At 37.3% G+C, this 17,244-nt stretch overlaps 1 long non-coding RNA gene across 1 annotated transcript in view; it reads right to left on the reverse strand.

The window, feature by feature from the left end:
* Positions 1 to 10,984: 10,984 nt before the first annotated feature.
* The window catches only part of LOC144366721 (uncharacterized), a 154,558-nt gene continuing 148,298 nt past the window's right edge, over positions 10,985 to 17,244 (reverse strand). Inside the window, exon 3 of the long non-coding RNA XR_013425829.1 lies at positions 10,985 to 11,608. This is a non-coding gene — a long non-coding RNA (uncharacterized LOC144366721). The remainder of the gene's footprint in view (positions 11,609 to 17,244) is intronic.

Raw genomic sequence — 17,244 nt, forward strand, 5'->3', positions numbered from 1 at the left:
AGATTCTCATCACCATCTGAGGTTGGCATTACTGTTCTCCCTCTTTTATAGATGAGGAAAAGAAAGTATAAAGCCTCCAAGTGACTAAATCAGGATAAAGCCGGTCTTCAGCATTCCTAGTTCTTTAACAGCAGAGTATGGAACCAGAATTCTAAAAAGCCACATAACTTTCCCATATGCATTAGTCAGTTTTCTGTCACTAAAATGAAACACCTGAGACAATCAACTTGCATAAACAAAAGTTTTATTTGAACTCACAGTTTTGGAGGTTTGAGTCCATGATCAATCAACTCATTGCTCTGGGGTCTATGATGAGGCATCATATTATGGCAGGAGCACGTGGCAGAACAAAAGCACCTCATGGCCAGAAAGCAAAAGAGAAAGAAGAGGGGGCCACAATCCCCCTTGAGGGCATGCTTCAGTGGCCTAAGGGCCTTCCACAAGGCCACACCTTCCAGAGCTTCCACCACTGCCCAACAGCACCACCCTGGGGCCCAAGACTTCAACTCATGAGCATGCACACTCAACAACCAAACTGTAATATATTAATAAGAAGAGAAAGGGAGAAGAAAAAAATGACAGAATGACAGAAAGAAGAAGGAAGAATGATAGAAGAAAAAGAAAGGCAAAATTAGGAAGGAAGGGGGAAAGCCAGCAGATGACTCCATCTAAAAACATCCTGAGTCACGTGCTCCAGGTCTGGGACTGTGCAGTCTCTGGGTATGTGATATAAATATGTCTCCACCCTCTCCACGTGGCTTGCATCTCAGTATGTACACCAGACTTTAATGTGCATTTTTAATAATTGTTATAGTGTCTGCAAACTATAGACTAGTTGTGATAGATAGGCGAGCATTTTAATTTATATCCTAGAGGTAGTTGTTCAACATCTGAGCTACCCTAATCAGAAATATACATTCCATGGCAGTAGTCAGCATTTAAGACAATAAAATCCATAAGCCAGGGGTAGCTACCATAAGTTCATGGGTACCTTAATATCTAATCAATAGTAAGTTTGTCACTTTACAATGGATGATTTTTCTTTAGTCGGATCTTAGAGCTATATAGACTGACTGAAAATATTGTATAGGCATACCCATCCATGCATAAAAGAATGTAGGAATCTAGAAAACCTAACAACATTATATCTTTTGAAATGATGCACTAAGCCTTGGTGCTTCTTTCAGACTTATATCATGCTACTTAGGCAATCTTTGATCCTGATTAGAAATTTCGCTGAAGCCTGCTGCTAGAATATTTTTGCATTTGCCTCAAATGAACCCTTTCATTAATGGCCTTTCTGGGTGAAAATAAAGACAAAGCTAGGACTTCAATGAGCTAACCGAGTAGGGTAGGCTATGGGACAGTTTTCCTGCTTGCTTGTTGATATCTTTTATGCAGATCTGTTTTGAAACTTGCCTTCAGTGTAAATATCCCAGCTGATGGCAATTTCTGGAGAAGATGTAATAACTGTAAATGACCGAGCTGGCTTAGGTCATCTTAGAACAGCAACTAATTACAAGTATAAATGCCCTCCGGTAGCTGTCCAGGGTAACATGGACAGCTATACCTCATCTATTCTAATACAGCACAATAGGGGATTACGTGGGAAGGGGGCTCCATAGTAGACAAAAGACCAAAGCAATTTGTAATATTTAAAGCTAAAAGAAGGCTACCTGTGATGAAGGAACTGTGTCAGACAAGGCAACATTAGTTAAGGTAAGAGAGAGCCAGCTCACACAGTGCCTTGCAGGCGAAGATTTTAACTAGACAGAACTAAAACAGGCAAAATGAATGAATGAATGAATGAATGATACATTCCAAAAGAGAGACCAGAGAAAAGAATATGAGGCTCAAATACACAGATCTTTTCCATTTGGCAACAACCAGAAGCCATCCTTTTTAAAAAGGAGATACTGCTTGGAGAAAGTTAGCCTTGGTCGATTGAAATAAGCCTTCATCCTTAGCAAGAAACAATGCTGGCCTCAGCTTAGTTCTGACATTTTATCTTTGTTCTTAAGCCTTAAATCCACCACCTTCCACTCCACACACATGCATCATATGCAACACACACACACACACACACACACACACACACACACACACACACACACACACACACTTGCTTCTTCTTTTTCTTTTTTGAGACATGGTCTTGCTAAATTGCCTTGTCTGGCCTTGAACTTGTGATCCTGCTGCCTCAGTCTCCTGAATAGCTAAGATTACAGGCATGTGCCACAGCACCTGGCTTTAAACTTGTCTAGTAGGTACTGATGATGTGCTTAATCTGAAATAGGGGTTGGTGGGATTCTTTTCTCAGCAGCATTGCTTGGCCAGGGCTTTACTTGTGCCAGTGCCAGATTAGCCTATGACTCCTCAATGAAAAACAAATCTCTTACATTTGCATAATTGTTTCCTTTGCTGCTTCCTTTATAAAAAATAATGAGTCATTATGCACATAATTAAAGCAAGCTTAACAAATGAGGGCCAGGCTGACAAGAATCACATGAGAAGGTCAAGAGAAATTAGCATGAAGGCCTGGCTGCTAGGCATAAAACCAATCTAATATGCACTGACTCCTAGGAGCCCAGGGGCTGCTTCAGGGCTTCTACCTTTGGATTTTCACTGAGGCCAGGCTTCCTGGAAGAAACAAGATTTGATTTCATGCAACCCCTCTCCTTCTGCTCCTCTCCTCTTCCTCCTATTCTTCTCAATGAGAACTATCTAGCCTGCTTGTTTTAGAGCTTTTGCAACAAATCCTCTCTTTTCCCTTACCCTGAATCATTTTTCCCATGAGCCTTCTTAAAAACCAAGTAGAAAATAAGCAAAATTCTTCAATTCTGATAAGTCCCGTGATGAGCTTTATGGAGACTCCTTTCTCTCTAAGATAGTAATATTCTTTGGTCATGGAGCAGCTAGAACAGGGTGTAGATTAAATGTTTCTCCTCCAGCTAATGTGACCTCAAAGCATTTTCTTTCTTCTAGTACCAGCAGATTTTTCTGAGCATTTTACACGTCCTGGTGGGTTTCTTCTCCCTCAGAATGAATGTCCCAGTTCCTGGAGAGTGCCATTAGTCACTCCATGAGATGCCAGAGTCTTGGGTACCTGGAAGGTCACTAATTCCAGTCCTCCCCAGCTTGGACTCTGTCCTGCCGGGCCTTGTTATTCAGTATGTCTGAGCTTGTTGGAAATTCAGCATCTTAGGCCCCACTCTGCACCCTACTGAGTCAGAACGCATGTTTTAACTAGATCCCAAGTAATTGCCTTCTACACTAAATTTGAGAAATAATGATCTAGGGAATCCAGAGGAGGCTTATTCAGTTCAGGTTCTTCTCATATTTTACTTTGGTGTTTAAAGGAGGTTCCCACCCAAAAATTACAGGAAACACACAGTGTCTAACACTGGACCCTGAGATTGCAACAGCCTCTTAGCCAGTTCGCTTACAGTGGGGGAGAAGGGCATCCCATGACCCTCAGATCCACATGCGCGTTGAGGCCTGAACAGAGGGGACAACCAATAATTGTGTCAGGCAGGCTTTGGGGTGTCAAGAGATAAGCAGCCCTCTGACTCCTGCAGGAGAATAGAATTGACTCCCTTGGATAAATCTGCAGGCTGTCAGGGACCGAAACCTCCTCCTCAGGGACAAGTAGGAACTGCCCCTGGACTGTTTGATCAGGAGAAGTGTTTGGTTTGTGGACCTTGTCCACAAGAGCAGAGTGGGGAGGAGAATGTGTAGTTAATTAGAGCCCCCTGACTTCACTAGATGTCAAGGTGGCAAGTAATATTGAAACTTAATTTTAGGCCTTACACCACACACAGCAATGACATCTTATAATAGTACTTATTAATTCCACAACATATAATGATGAGCATGTCACCGCCAAGTATTGTGTGCTGACAATGGAAAATGCTCAGTGAGTATCTCAGTTCTCACCTCCCCTCTACCTTGGTGGTAGCCAAACAATAACCACAACCTACAATGACCAGATTCGGCCAACATCACTTAAGTGCCTCACACATGCCAGACAATGCAAATTGCTCTCACAGCCATGATCTTCTCTAACTTAGTATTCGCCTCAACCCTATGTAGCAGTTTTCTCATCCCCATTTTATAAGTCAGGAAATTAAAGAAGTCAAAACGGACCTGGTATTTCATGCCTTATCATGTCCATCTGCAATACAGTGATCATTTACCAACACGGTAGAACCTTCACAGAAATGCAGATGCCAGTCATAATTTGTGAGAAACTCCCAGTGGAAAAGGAAGTGAATTTATTTGGCTAGCTCAATAATATGAATAGTCGAGAAGATGGGCAGGTATAAAATGTTTTGGACTCAGTTTGCTAGGCTGATGCAGATAAAATCTGACAGTAACTAGAAGGTCACTGGAGAAACTGATAATTGAAAGAGACAGTCGAGGGGGGTATAGTAACTATCAATTTTTCTAGGATATCTAAGTTCTATCTGATTCATTTAGACCATCAGGAGCTATGTACCCGGATGATTATGTTTTCGGTCCTCAGAAGGAATAACCCCACTGTCTCATGTTAGAAGATGGCAAAGTCTCTGGACCCAGACTTTCTAAGTTCAAGTCTCAGCTCTTCAGTTTTCTAGCCATGGGATCTGGGGCCAGTCCTTTTATTTCTCTCTGACTCATTTCCCATCTGCAAAATATAGATAGTAAGAGTTTCTATTCATAGGACTGTGAGGATGAAATGAGTTAATATATATATGAATCACTTAGAACAGTGCCTGGTACAGAGAAACTCCATGTTAGTAGGGGCTATTATTATTATGAGTCAGTGTTGTCTCTGACTTACACAAAAGGTCAATAAAATAATCATGTGAGACTAATCCAAAAAAATAGGACAAAAATAACCTAGAAATAGTCTTCACTCTATAAAAGAATTTAGTTTTGACAAAGGAACTATTTTGTTTAGTAAAGAATAAAATGTTATTTTGCAAGAAATAAATTATTATTGGGTTATTCCATAGACAGTGGTAAAAGACTAGATAACTTTCCATCTACTTGTATTCTATCTGATGCTACTGTGTATTGCAATTTGTATAATCACAATGTCATTGCACACCATGAATTACCAGTATCCTGTTTTCCCCAGCAAAATATAAAAGATTACTCATGTGTTTATTGTGATTCATTTATTATGATTCAATGCCACAATTCCAATTTTAAAAGCCATTTCTGAGATTACTCCTGGTACAAATTAGGCAACCTATTAGAGCTCTAAGTATATAGATGGACCATTCAAATAGGGAAATGGGCAAAAGTTGAGATTATTGACAAATATGTGGTAGAAACCAATAGGAATGGTGAAGAACTCCAAAGCTAGCAATAAGGGGTCTGATACCCATGTTTCTGTAACTACAGGACCAAAAACACTTCACCACAAGACTTCTAGAGCTGATAAAAAACTTCAGCAAAGTATCAGGATACGAGATCAACATTTATAAATCAGTAGCTTATTTATAAGTCAGTAGCTTTCCTATTCTATAATAGTGGTTCTACTGAGAAAGAAATCAGGAAAACCATCTCATTCACAATAAAAAATAAGATACTTGAGAGATTAATATAACTAAGGAAGTGAAAGACCTCTAAAATGAAAGCTATAGAACACTGAAGAAAGGTATCAAAGACCTTAGAAGATGGAAAGACCTCCTATGTTCTTGGATAGGCAGAATTAATATTATCAAAATGGCCATACTACCAAGTGTTACACAGATTTAATGCAATCCCATCAAGATACCAATAACATTCTTCATATAACTAGAAAAAACAGAATGCATATGGAAGAATGAAAGGCCCAGAATAGCCAAAGCAATCCTGAGCAAGAAGGGTGATGCAAGAGGCATGGCAATATTGAACCTCAAGTGATACCAAAGAACTATCATAACAAAAGCATCATGCTTTGGGCACCAAAACAGATATGAAGACCAATGGGATAGAAAACACAGAGAAAAATACACATAGGTATAATCATCTGATACTTGATAAAAATGTCAAAAACATACACTGGAGAAAAGATAGCCTTTTAAATAAATGGTACTGGGAAAACTGGAGGCCCATATGGAGAAGAACAAAATTTGATCTCTCTCTCGTCCTGCACAAAAGTCAAATCAAAGTGAATCAAAGTCTTAGGAATTAGAAACCTTGCAACTGCTAAGAAAACATATGGTCAACACTTCATCATATTGATGTTGGCGCTGCCTTTCTTAACAAAACCTTCAAAGTGCAAGAAATAAAACTTAGATCAATAAGTGGGATGCCATCAAATTCAAAAGCTTCTTCATGGCAAAGGAAACAATTACGAGCATGAAGACAGAGCCTACAGAATGGGAAAAGGTCTTTGTCACCTGCTCTTCAGACAGGGGTTTAATATCCAGAAGATATAAAGAACTAAAAAAAAAACAAACCTAAAAAAATAAATAACTCAATTAATAAATGGACAAAAGAACTAAAAGAAGAAATACAAATAGCCAACAAATATATGAAAAAGTATTCAACATCTCTAGAAATCAAGAAAATACAAATCAAAACTCTTTTAAGATTTTACCTAACTTAGGATGATGATTATCAAGAATACAAATAAATAAATGCTGGTGAGGATGCAGAGAAAAAGGGTACACTCATACATTGTTAGTGGCACTAAAAATTAGAACCACCACTCTGGAAAACAGTGTGGAGATTCCTTAAAAAACTAGAAACAGAATCATCATATGACCCAGCTATCCCACTTACTGGTATATATCCAAAAGATCTAAAATCATCACCCTATGGATATACAAGAACATAAAATGTTTACAGTAGCACAATTTACAATAGTCAAATTATGGACTAGGTTCCCATCAACAGAGGAATATATATTCCATATATAATATTACTGTGCTGTAAAGAAGAATGATATTACAGTATTCGTTGGCAAATGGATGGAATTGGGAAATAACACAATTGGGAATAAGTGAAATAAGCCAAACTCAGAAAATGAAGTTTGAATGTTTTCTCTCATATACAGAGCTAGAGCAAAATAAGTGGGGGGGGGAATATAGGAGAGAATCCCATGAAAATATAAGAGAGGTCAGTGGAGTACAGGAAGCTGATTGAGGAGGAAGGAAGGAAGAATGGACAAGGAAAGGGAGGGAGGATAGAAGGAAACTGACTCTCCTATGTACATATGTGAATATATCATGGTGAATATCACATTTATTTTTATCTATAATGAACTAATTTTTTAAAAAATTAGAAATAAAAAATGTGACATATACACACACACACATACGCACACACACAATAGAATATTACTCAGCAATAAAAGATAATAAAATCACGGCATGTAAATGGATGGAGTTAGAGAAGATAATGCTAAGTGAAGTTAGCCAATCCCCAAAAAACAAATGCTGAATATTTTCTCTGATATAAGGAGGCTAATTCATAGTAGGGTAGGGAGGGGGAGCATGGGAGGAATAGACAAACTCTAGATAGGGCAGAGGTGTGGGAGGGGAAGGGAGGGGGTTACTAATAGGGCATTATGTAAAAATGTGGATGTGTAACCGATGTGATTCTGCAATCTATATTTGGGGTAAAATTGGGAGTTCATAACCAACTTGATTCTAATGTATGAAATATGATATGTCAAGAGCTTTGTAATGTTTTGAAAAACCAATAAAAAAAATAAAATAAAATAAAAAAGAAATGATGCTGGAATGTGATGATCATTATTGTCCAAACACGAATTGGTGTGAATATGCTTTGTATACAATCAGAGATATGAAAAATTGTGCTCTATATGTGTAATAAGAATTGTAATGCATTCTACTGTTATATATAAATTTAAAAATTAATTTAAAAAATTAGAAATAGAAGAACAACTGGTAGAATAGAGGGAAAGGAACAGGGAGGAGTGAGGGAAAGGGACTAGGGACTGAAGTAAAGCAAATTCTATTTCATGCTTGTATAATTATGTCAAAATGTAGCTTAGTGTCATATACAACTAAAATGCACGAATATATTTTTTAACAGTAGGTAAGGTGCCCTACATAGGTCTGCAGGGGTGGAGCAAATATCAGAATGCAGCAAGACCCGCAGCTATCAGATTGTCACCCAACAGGACCTGTGGCCTTAGGTAGTGGGTACAGCCTTTGCCAAAGTGAAGCCTGGGGGTGGGGAAGATAAATAGCTCACCTCTGTCTACTCTCTTATCCTTTGAATTTCTAGAAGCCAGGAAGAAAAGAGCCTGGAGGATGGAGAGGGGAGTAGAGTGAGTCTTACGAAGTAAACAGAGAAAAAGAAAATACCACCACATCCAGTGAGAAAGTAAATATGTCATCTCAAATAATTAGGGACAGGGAGGGCATTTTCTTCTTAGTTTGCTGAAGTTTCTTTACCAGAGGACATCCGTCTCTAATAAGACCAGATTCTTGTCTGTTAGGAGATGGGAAGGGTTCTTTTTATAGTCACTATATTGATAGTTACTTAATTGAAAGCAGAAGCCTACATCCCCTGGATTTGCTTATGTTATTATTAATATTGATGTTACCTTAGAATCCATTCCCCTCAAGGGGTAGGCTTCAATCTATGTCTGGATTTTGAAACATGCAAATGTGTTCCCATATATTGTAAAAGACTTTAAACTTGATAAATTCCTTATTAATAGGACCAAACAACTCTCGCACTTATTAAAGTGATATCTGATTGAATTCTTGCTGTCTGTTGTGGCTTTGGATTTGAAACTAAGGTCATTCTGTGTCTAAGTGTATTCTACTGTCAACACTCCATAGCAAATGACCTTGCACCATTCCATTCTGTTTTTTGCTCCTGATGGTATCAACCAATTAGCAACTTTATGGTTTGGAAATTTAGGTGTTGCTAATCTGATAACATTAAGAGGTAGGAATTTTAAGAAGTGCTAAAGTCCTGAAGGCTCCTCATTCATTAGTGGGATTAAGGTCCTCTTGAAGAGGCTTCATGCAGCATTCAGTTAGCTTGTCCTTCTACCTTCTGCAAGAAGGTCTTCACCAGACCAAATGCCGGCAACTTGATCTTGGACTTCCCAACCTCCAGAACTGTGGGAGGAAAATTTCTATTCTTTATAAATTACTCAGTCTTGGGTATTTTACTATAGAATGACAAGGTAGGTTAAACACTACAGCTTCTGTTTATTCATGTCCTCTGCTTTCTCATGGCTTTCTCTGTCTCCTGGGAATGTTATATACATTTTCTCAAATGTTTATCATTTGGCTTCTTTTACTGTTAACCAATCATATTTTTATTTATAATTCCAAGACTAATCATAAAAAGTATTTCTTTGACCCATCCTCCCAATTAGGAGAAATCTGTAATGGAAAGCCACCTCATAGCACATCAGCTGATAGTCTAGAGTTTGGGTTTCATGCAGATTGGGACAGATAGATGCCTACTTCTGACTCATTCAGCAGCGGCCACATTGGAAAAGTGGACCATATGATATAGAACATAAGAAGCTAAATAGGGTTGATGGCTAAGGATGTAGCAATGATAATGGCAGATATCTGGATTGTTCTGTCCATATAAGAGTTCAATTTAAAAAAAGACAACATTTTTAAGAATTTAAAAGCTGACTTCCTGCCTCGAGAAAACTACAAAATAGGGGAGCAGCAACATTTTGAGTCAAGTTTAGAGTTTAGATTATTGCTCGAGACTGGCTATCTTAATTTCTGAACCAAAACTTAAGTTATAACTATACAATTATTTTTATTATTATAATGTGAAGTAAACAGGGACAGGGAAATACCTTTTATACTGAGTGTATTTTAAACAAACAGTGGAAGATTAAAAAAATCAATACAAATATATTCTAAGATCTGTACTTGTTCAAGGTGCCAGTTATATATATATATATATATATATATGTTAACCATATATTTATAATTTTAAGCCAATATTAAATTTTAATATCAATATTTCATATTTATTATTTAAATAAATTATCTGTAATACTACATAATGATGTCTTTTATGCAAGGATTTATGTGATCAATTCTTCAATAAATTTAGCAGCCCTAAAATTTCAATTTTCTAGGAAAAAACCATACATTTTAAATTTTACATTAAAAATTATGTTACTTTGGGGGCTGGAGTTGTAGCTCAGAGGTAGAGCACTTGCCTAGCTTGTGTGAGGCATTGGGTTCGATCCTCAGCACCAAATAAAAGTAAAGTTGCATTGTGTCCATATTCAACTTAAAAAATTCTTTAAAAAATTATATAACTTTTATTCCAAAAAATATTTATTGCTAACAAACTGTATACTAAACGTGGGCTAATAATAACAAAGTGGATCCTGTTCCTGCCCTGTAATGTTCATTGACTGGTAGAAGAAACAGCTATTAGGGAAATGAATATAAAGTTACAGATCTTAATAAGCAATTAATAAGAGGACAATAATTTAGATCAATAAATTTGGAAACCATTCCTCTGAGAAAGTGACATTGAAGCCTACACCTAGAGAATTAGTGGAAATTAATTAGCTAGAAAGAATCAGAGCATAGGAGGCGGCTTTGGGCAGAAAGAACAGAAAGCCCCAGGGCCATGAAGTTGAAAGCTCTCTGCGTATTCAAGAAACAAGCCTGCAAGGACGGTGGAATGTGATGGTCATCATTATACAAAGTACATATATGAAGACTTGAATTGAGTGTCAACACACCTTATATACAAATAGAGATATGAAAAATTGTGGTATATATGTGTATTAAGAATTGTAATGCAAAAAAAGTACATGTATAATGGCATAAATTGATGTTGACATACTTTATATACAGAGATATGAAAAATTGTTCTCTATATGTGTAATAAGAATTGTAATGCATTCCACTGTTGTTGTGTATTTAAAAAAATAATGAAATCAATTTAAAAAATTAATACAATTTGCTTTGCATATAGGAAAGTGAAGCATGGGTATTGCATAGAATTGAATTAGTGCTGCTACACAAATTTGAGTCTCTTCCATCTATTTTATTTGTTTGTGTTTGCTACCATGAGAATAAAATCTCCATAATAGGTACTTTAAAAAAAAAAAGAAAGAAAGAAAGAAAAGAAACATACCTGAGGGATAAAGAGCAAAAGGGACAGTGATGGCTGAGGAGGCTGGAGAAGTGGGCCCACGCCTGCCTGGCAAGACACCTGAAGAATGTTGGATTTCATAAGTCCAAGGGGAAGCCATCAAAAGGATCCAAGAAAGGAAAACACAAGTTGCTTCCTGCTCACCGAGGCTGCTCTGTAAAGCATGGGTTCAAGGTGGGAAAGAATGAAAGTGGGAAAGTGCTCTAGAAAGCAGTTACAGTGGTCCAGGAAGAGAAAATGGTGGCTGGTGGGATGGAGATGACTAGAGATTTGAGTTTTATTTTGCCAGACTGAGTTATGGGTGGGATGTGGAGGGTGAGATTAGGGAAACCACTTCTAAAATACAAAGGTTTTTCTTCCCCTTTTCAGTCCTCAGCTCTAACCCACCTCTTACCCATCCTCCCCTGCAATCCGCCATCCATTTAGCACTCGGTTCAACAAAGATGGAGTGAGGCACAAGGACACTCTTTGCCGGTCCTGGAGTCTGGCCAGGCATCTGTATTGGGAGAGTGAAAAGTCAAGGGAAAAAATCACTAACAATGGTATTAAAACCACTAATGAGGAACTTAACCATTAGGCCTGTAACAGATTGGCAGATCACAATTACAGGCCCTAATGACAGCTCTTATCAAGGCAGTATATTCTTTTTGACATCATAATGCATTTACTGCACCAATTCATCATCCCAATATTAGCATAATATTAAATTTTAAATAATATCGAGATGATTCTAATGATTCTAATTTATCACCTAAATATTAAAAAATAATGGGAGCATTTTTCTTAGAATCACAGTGTTCTCTTGTTCTATTTCTAAACTTATTCTACTCATTTTATCACTGCTATATGGCCCAAACTCAGATCATGTCCTAGTGCCAGGAATTGCACAGAACCATAAATCAGACAGACAACTACAACAGAGTGTCTTGGCTATGGGCTCTGGAGCATGCCAGGGAAACCTGTATTATAGCTGAAATAAACTTTAAATTATTGGTTTAAAAGAGGAAATAAAGAAAAAGAATGACACTGAGGTTCTGACAGGAGCAACCAGGTGGATGGAGTTAGCATTTATTAAGATAGTGCAGTCTGAAAGGAGCCGTTGAAAGGGGAAAAACAAGTCCATGCCAGAGAGCTATCAAGGTGGGCTGTCAAGGCAGCAGTTGTATATACAGATCTGAAACTTAAAAGAGACACCCAAGCTAGAAATAGGGGGGAAAAAAAAAGCTTACATCGTTGGAATATAAATGATATGCAAAGCCTTGTTAGAGTATAACATAGGCTAACAAAATCAGGGTGAACTAAAAAGAAAAAGCCCACAAAAGAGTCCCAAAATCTTCATTTAGACAGCAGAGTTAAGGAGGTGTATGCAATATCAAGGGGCAGTGGTCTGGGATAGATGAAAACCAGATGGTCATATCACAAGATTCCAGAAGAACATCAGTTGCTCCCCCATTTGATTAGAGGAAACTTAGGTACTAAATTGTGGCAGTTAACTCTCCCCACATTTGGCTTATTCTGGATATTAATATTACTCTGAACTCTGCAGTCCTATAAATCTTCATGTTTCCCTAATTTTGCCTGCTTATTTCTTGGTTGTATTGCAAGCAACATGAGTCGTGCTGGGAAATTGTTCAGGAAAACAAAGGGAGATAAGACTCAAGGGACTTCCAGTAGGATTAAGAGAAAGTTCATATCCATGAAATCTGCCTTCATATAACTTCACACCTAGACCCCTAAATTTATTTATTTATTTATTTTACTTCATTGAATGGGGAGTCACAAAGAATGAAAGATTTAAAGAATAAATAAGTTGGCTGGGCGTAGTGGTACACACCTGTAATTCCAGAGACTTGGGAAGCTGAGGCAGGCAGAAAGATGGCAAGGTTGAGGCCAGCCTCAGCAACTTAGTGAGGCCCAAATCAATTTTGTGAAACCTGGTCTCAAAATCAAAAAAAAATTAAAGGACTGAAGATGTAGCTCGCTCAGTGGTATCCCAGGTTCAATCCCCAGTAATAATAATTTTTTAAAAAGTGAATAAGTTTGGAGGGATGCCTCTTCTACTAGATTCTCATCATTAAAATCTTTAAGGAGACCTCAAGTCTTAAGATGCTCAAAGACAATCTTGGAAAACAATGATCTCAATTTGGAGCACAATCTCAGATAAAGCAAATAATGTAGAGGGCCTTCACTTTCTATAGGAAGTAAAAAGGGAAATGTTAATTCAGAATCTTCCAACTTGCTTTAGAAAAAATAAGCTAGACCACTCAAGTCATTTACAAAAGGAGCTTAAATATTTTTAAAAGTAACAAAAATTATTATGAATCTAATGTTTAAGTGACATTTCATTATAACTAGTGGGTTGGCAACAAGTCAAATATACTGTAGACCTGAATTACTATTTGAAATATATATATCTTTAATATGTAGGAGAATTCTGTGTAAAATATATACATACATTTCATAAAACTCAAAATATTTTCAATTATTTTGGATATCTTTGTTGTGCTTCTATTTTTTGATAGCCAAGATTAAGTCCATTATTTTAAGATCTGATTCTAAATTTAAATTAGAAATGCAACTCCCAATTATGGCACTCTTGCTCTTGAAAAAAAAAAGGATTAATAATATAAAGTTTAGAATTAGATCTTTATTTGAGACCAGGTTCTACAACTTATTATTTACATGACCTTGAGAAAGATACCCAACTGTTTAAAGCCTTAAAGTAGTTGTCTGTACAATGGGGTAAATATTAGTGCACACCTCACAGAGCTATTGTGAGGATTAAAAGAGGTGAGAGGCATGACTCACTTAGCTTCCTAACTCATGTCATTGCCTTTCTAGGATACCCTCATAAAACAGTCCCCATGAAGAAGTTGTAGATGCCCTCCCTAATGAACAAGACAAAGATGTCACTGTCAACATCAGATGATGAGTGTGTGCCCTTGGGATTTACATTTTGTCCAGAAGGTGAATTAACACACACACTCTCTCTCTCTCCCCCGCTTTCTTGGTGGCCATGTCCTGACCTGCTTTCCTCTCCCACACTCTTGTGCCATGATGTTCTGCCTCACCTTGGGCCCAGAGTAATGGAGCTGGCCACTTCTGGACTGAGACCTCTGAAATTATGAGCACCAAAATAAGCTTTTCCTTCTTAAAAAAGAAACAAAAAAGATTAGACTGATATTAAAATTGGGAGGTACATTTGGAAAGCCCTCATTATTCACGGAAAAATCCTTAATAATTTTAAATAAAAAAGCATGAGCCAGAAAAAAGTATGTTAATATAGTAGTAATCGTGATTCCCAAGGCCAAGAGAAAAATGTTCCCACCTATCTAGGTTTGCATTGTTGGGCTTCACATATAACTGGGGAGAAATTCCACATTGGTGTGTGTGTGTGTGTGTGTATAAAATGTGTCTTTGAAAAGCCATAGAAGCAATCCTGAGCAAGATATATATATATATATATATATATATATAGTATATGGGAATAACCACAAGATGTTGATGACTGCAGACATATGGCTGTATACACATAAAGAAAAGAACAAATATAGCTAGGTTAGTTTAAATTCCATAAGCTTTACAAACAAAATCTGAATATTTTATTATTCTGGTTTCAGAGATGAGTAAATAAAGATTCAAAAACACTAAGTAACCTCTCTAAGACATTTAATTATTATAAAATAGAGCTAAAATTTATACCCAAATCTGTATTAACTCAGCACAATGAATTTTTTAGTCGGCTTAACTCAGCACAATGAGTTGTTTAGTCGGCTTTTTCACTGCTGTAATCAAATTGAAGAGAACAATTAGAGGAGAAAACATTTATTTGGGGGCTCACAGTTTCAGAGGTCTCAATTCATAGATGACCAACTCCATTCCTTGCCTGGAATGAGGCAGAACATCATGGCAGAAGAGTGTAGCAGAGGAAAGCAGTTGGGAATATGGCACCAGGAAGCAGAGAGGGAGAGCTCTACTCACAAGGGAACAGAATATAGACCCTAAAGGCATGGCCCAAAGACCCATCTCCTCTAACCATACCCCACCTGCCTATAGTCACCACTCAGTGACTCCCTACTAGTGGAGTAATACATCAATTAGGTTAAGACCCTCATAACCCAATCATTTCATTTATGAACTTTCCTGTATTGTCTTACACATGAGCTTTTGGGGAAAACATCCTACCCAAACTATACAATGAAATTACATTAAAATTCCCCAGTTTGCAGTTCCTTGCATCCATATCCCCTGCATATAACTACAGGTCTTCCCACTATGTATGTAGTCACATCTTCTCATCCCTTCTGCTGTAGTTCGGATCTTGAATGTTCCCCCAAAGGCCCATGTGTTGAAGGGTTGGTCCCTAGCCTGTGGTTCTGTTGAGAGGTGGTGGAACCTTTAAGAGGCGTGGCCTAGTGGAAGGAAGTTAGGTCACTGGGGGTTTTACCTTGAAAGGGATATGGAGATTTCAGCTCCTTCCTCTCTTTTGCTTCCTGGCTACCATGAAATGAGTGGCTTTCTTCACCAGGTGCTCCTGTCTTAATGTAGTTCCTCACTACAGGTCCAAAAGCAATGGAACCAACTAACCATGGTCTAAAAATCAATGAAAAAAAACCCAAACTTTTCTCCTTTACAATTGATTTTCTTAGGTATTTTATCACAGTGACAGAAAGCTGACCTGCACACTTTTACTTTGGATTCAGCCATATGACATGGCCAGTAGAATAAGAGGGAAGTAATGATGTGTTTTCACTTCTTGTGATGATGGACTTCTGCCATCATCACAAGAAGGACATGCCAAGGCTGGTTCACAGGATGAGATGCATGTGAAACAGACACTCCCATCCAAGCTCACCTAGACCACTCAACTTGAACTTTATCTGTAGCCATAGAATGATAATATCAAATAACTACTGCTGTTAGCTGCTGAGTTTGGGGTGGTTTTTGTTTGTTTTGTTGTTGCTTTTTGTTTTTGCAGAAGTAGCTAAACAAATGTACATGTTATCAACAGATTGAACTTGATGTTATTTATGTAACTCTCATTAAAGTCTTATTTCTGCAGTAATGAGAACAGTAACCCAGAAGATTAGCTGCAAATGCCATCTTTGAGAGAGTTATTAAAACTACTACTGAGCAGTTAAAAAGACTCATTGGGGTATTCATTGTCTTATATCTGAGAAGGAGCAGCACCATTTAATCTACTTATTTAATTTTTTTTCTATTGCCATGGGTACAACTAAACAATACAGGAAGAGATGTATTCAAAATAATGATTTTTTTTCCTATGTCAGGTCAATAGCATCTAAGGGAATAGATTCCACTGTGATTTTTTAAATTCCTGCCTTAATTGCATGCAAATACGTTATCAGTTTTAATAAATTAGAGGACGATTTTGTTTCATTTTTCAGAAAGCAGCTCTCATGTTTTAAGTATGAAGTCAAAAGACACAAGGTTCTCATCTCTTCCTGGTTTTCTAAGCCTGAGCTTTGGCCTTAGTTTACCCAAACATAATCTTGGCTTTCTGTTTAGCCTGCTGTCACGTTGCATTAGTGTCTCTCTCCTCCAGCCAGCCCACTCACACTGGCTTTCCTGAATCTTTCTCCTTTTATTTTCCTTTATTCTTATCTACTTATAGTCAAATTGCAATTTCCTAAGGCAGACTGGTCTTCATTATTTATAGGAGCTTGTTATTTATGAAGCATTTTCTTGAATATAAGTGTCACCTTCAAAATATTAAATAATAATTGTGATGGCTTTCCATCAGAAGCAATCTGAGCTAGATGCAAAGCGATTCATTCAAAGTGAAGCCTACATCAGTCAATATGTCCTCAAATGGATAACTCTTTCTATGTTCACTCTTCTGTATCATCCCTTGAGTGGTACATTTTTCAAGTATTCAATAAAATTGTGATAAAAAACTAGGATAATGATTTCAGGGGCAGGGAAAGCACTGGATTTTCTTTATAAAAGCCATCACATAATATATAATTAATCATCATGTATGATTATTTTTATTACTTAATTGAACATGTTTTGCACATGTGTATATAAATACTTTGCACATGTGTATGTAAATACTTCATGTATTTGTTTTACTACTCTTAACTGATTGTAACCTCCTTAATGATAAGA

This window comes from Ictidomys tridecemlineatus, chromosome 9 (assembly GCF_052094955.1).
Source record: "Ictidomys tridecemlineatus isolate mIctTri1 chromosome 9, mIctTri1.hap1, whole genome shotgun sequence".
NCBI classification, from domain to species: Eukaryota; Metazoa; Chordata; class Mammalia; order Rodentia; family Sciuridae; genus Ictidomys; species Ictidomys tridecemlineatus.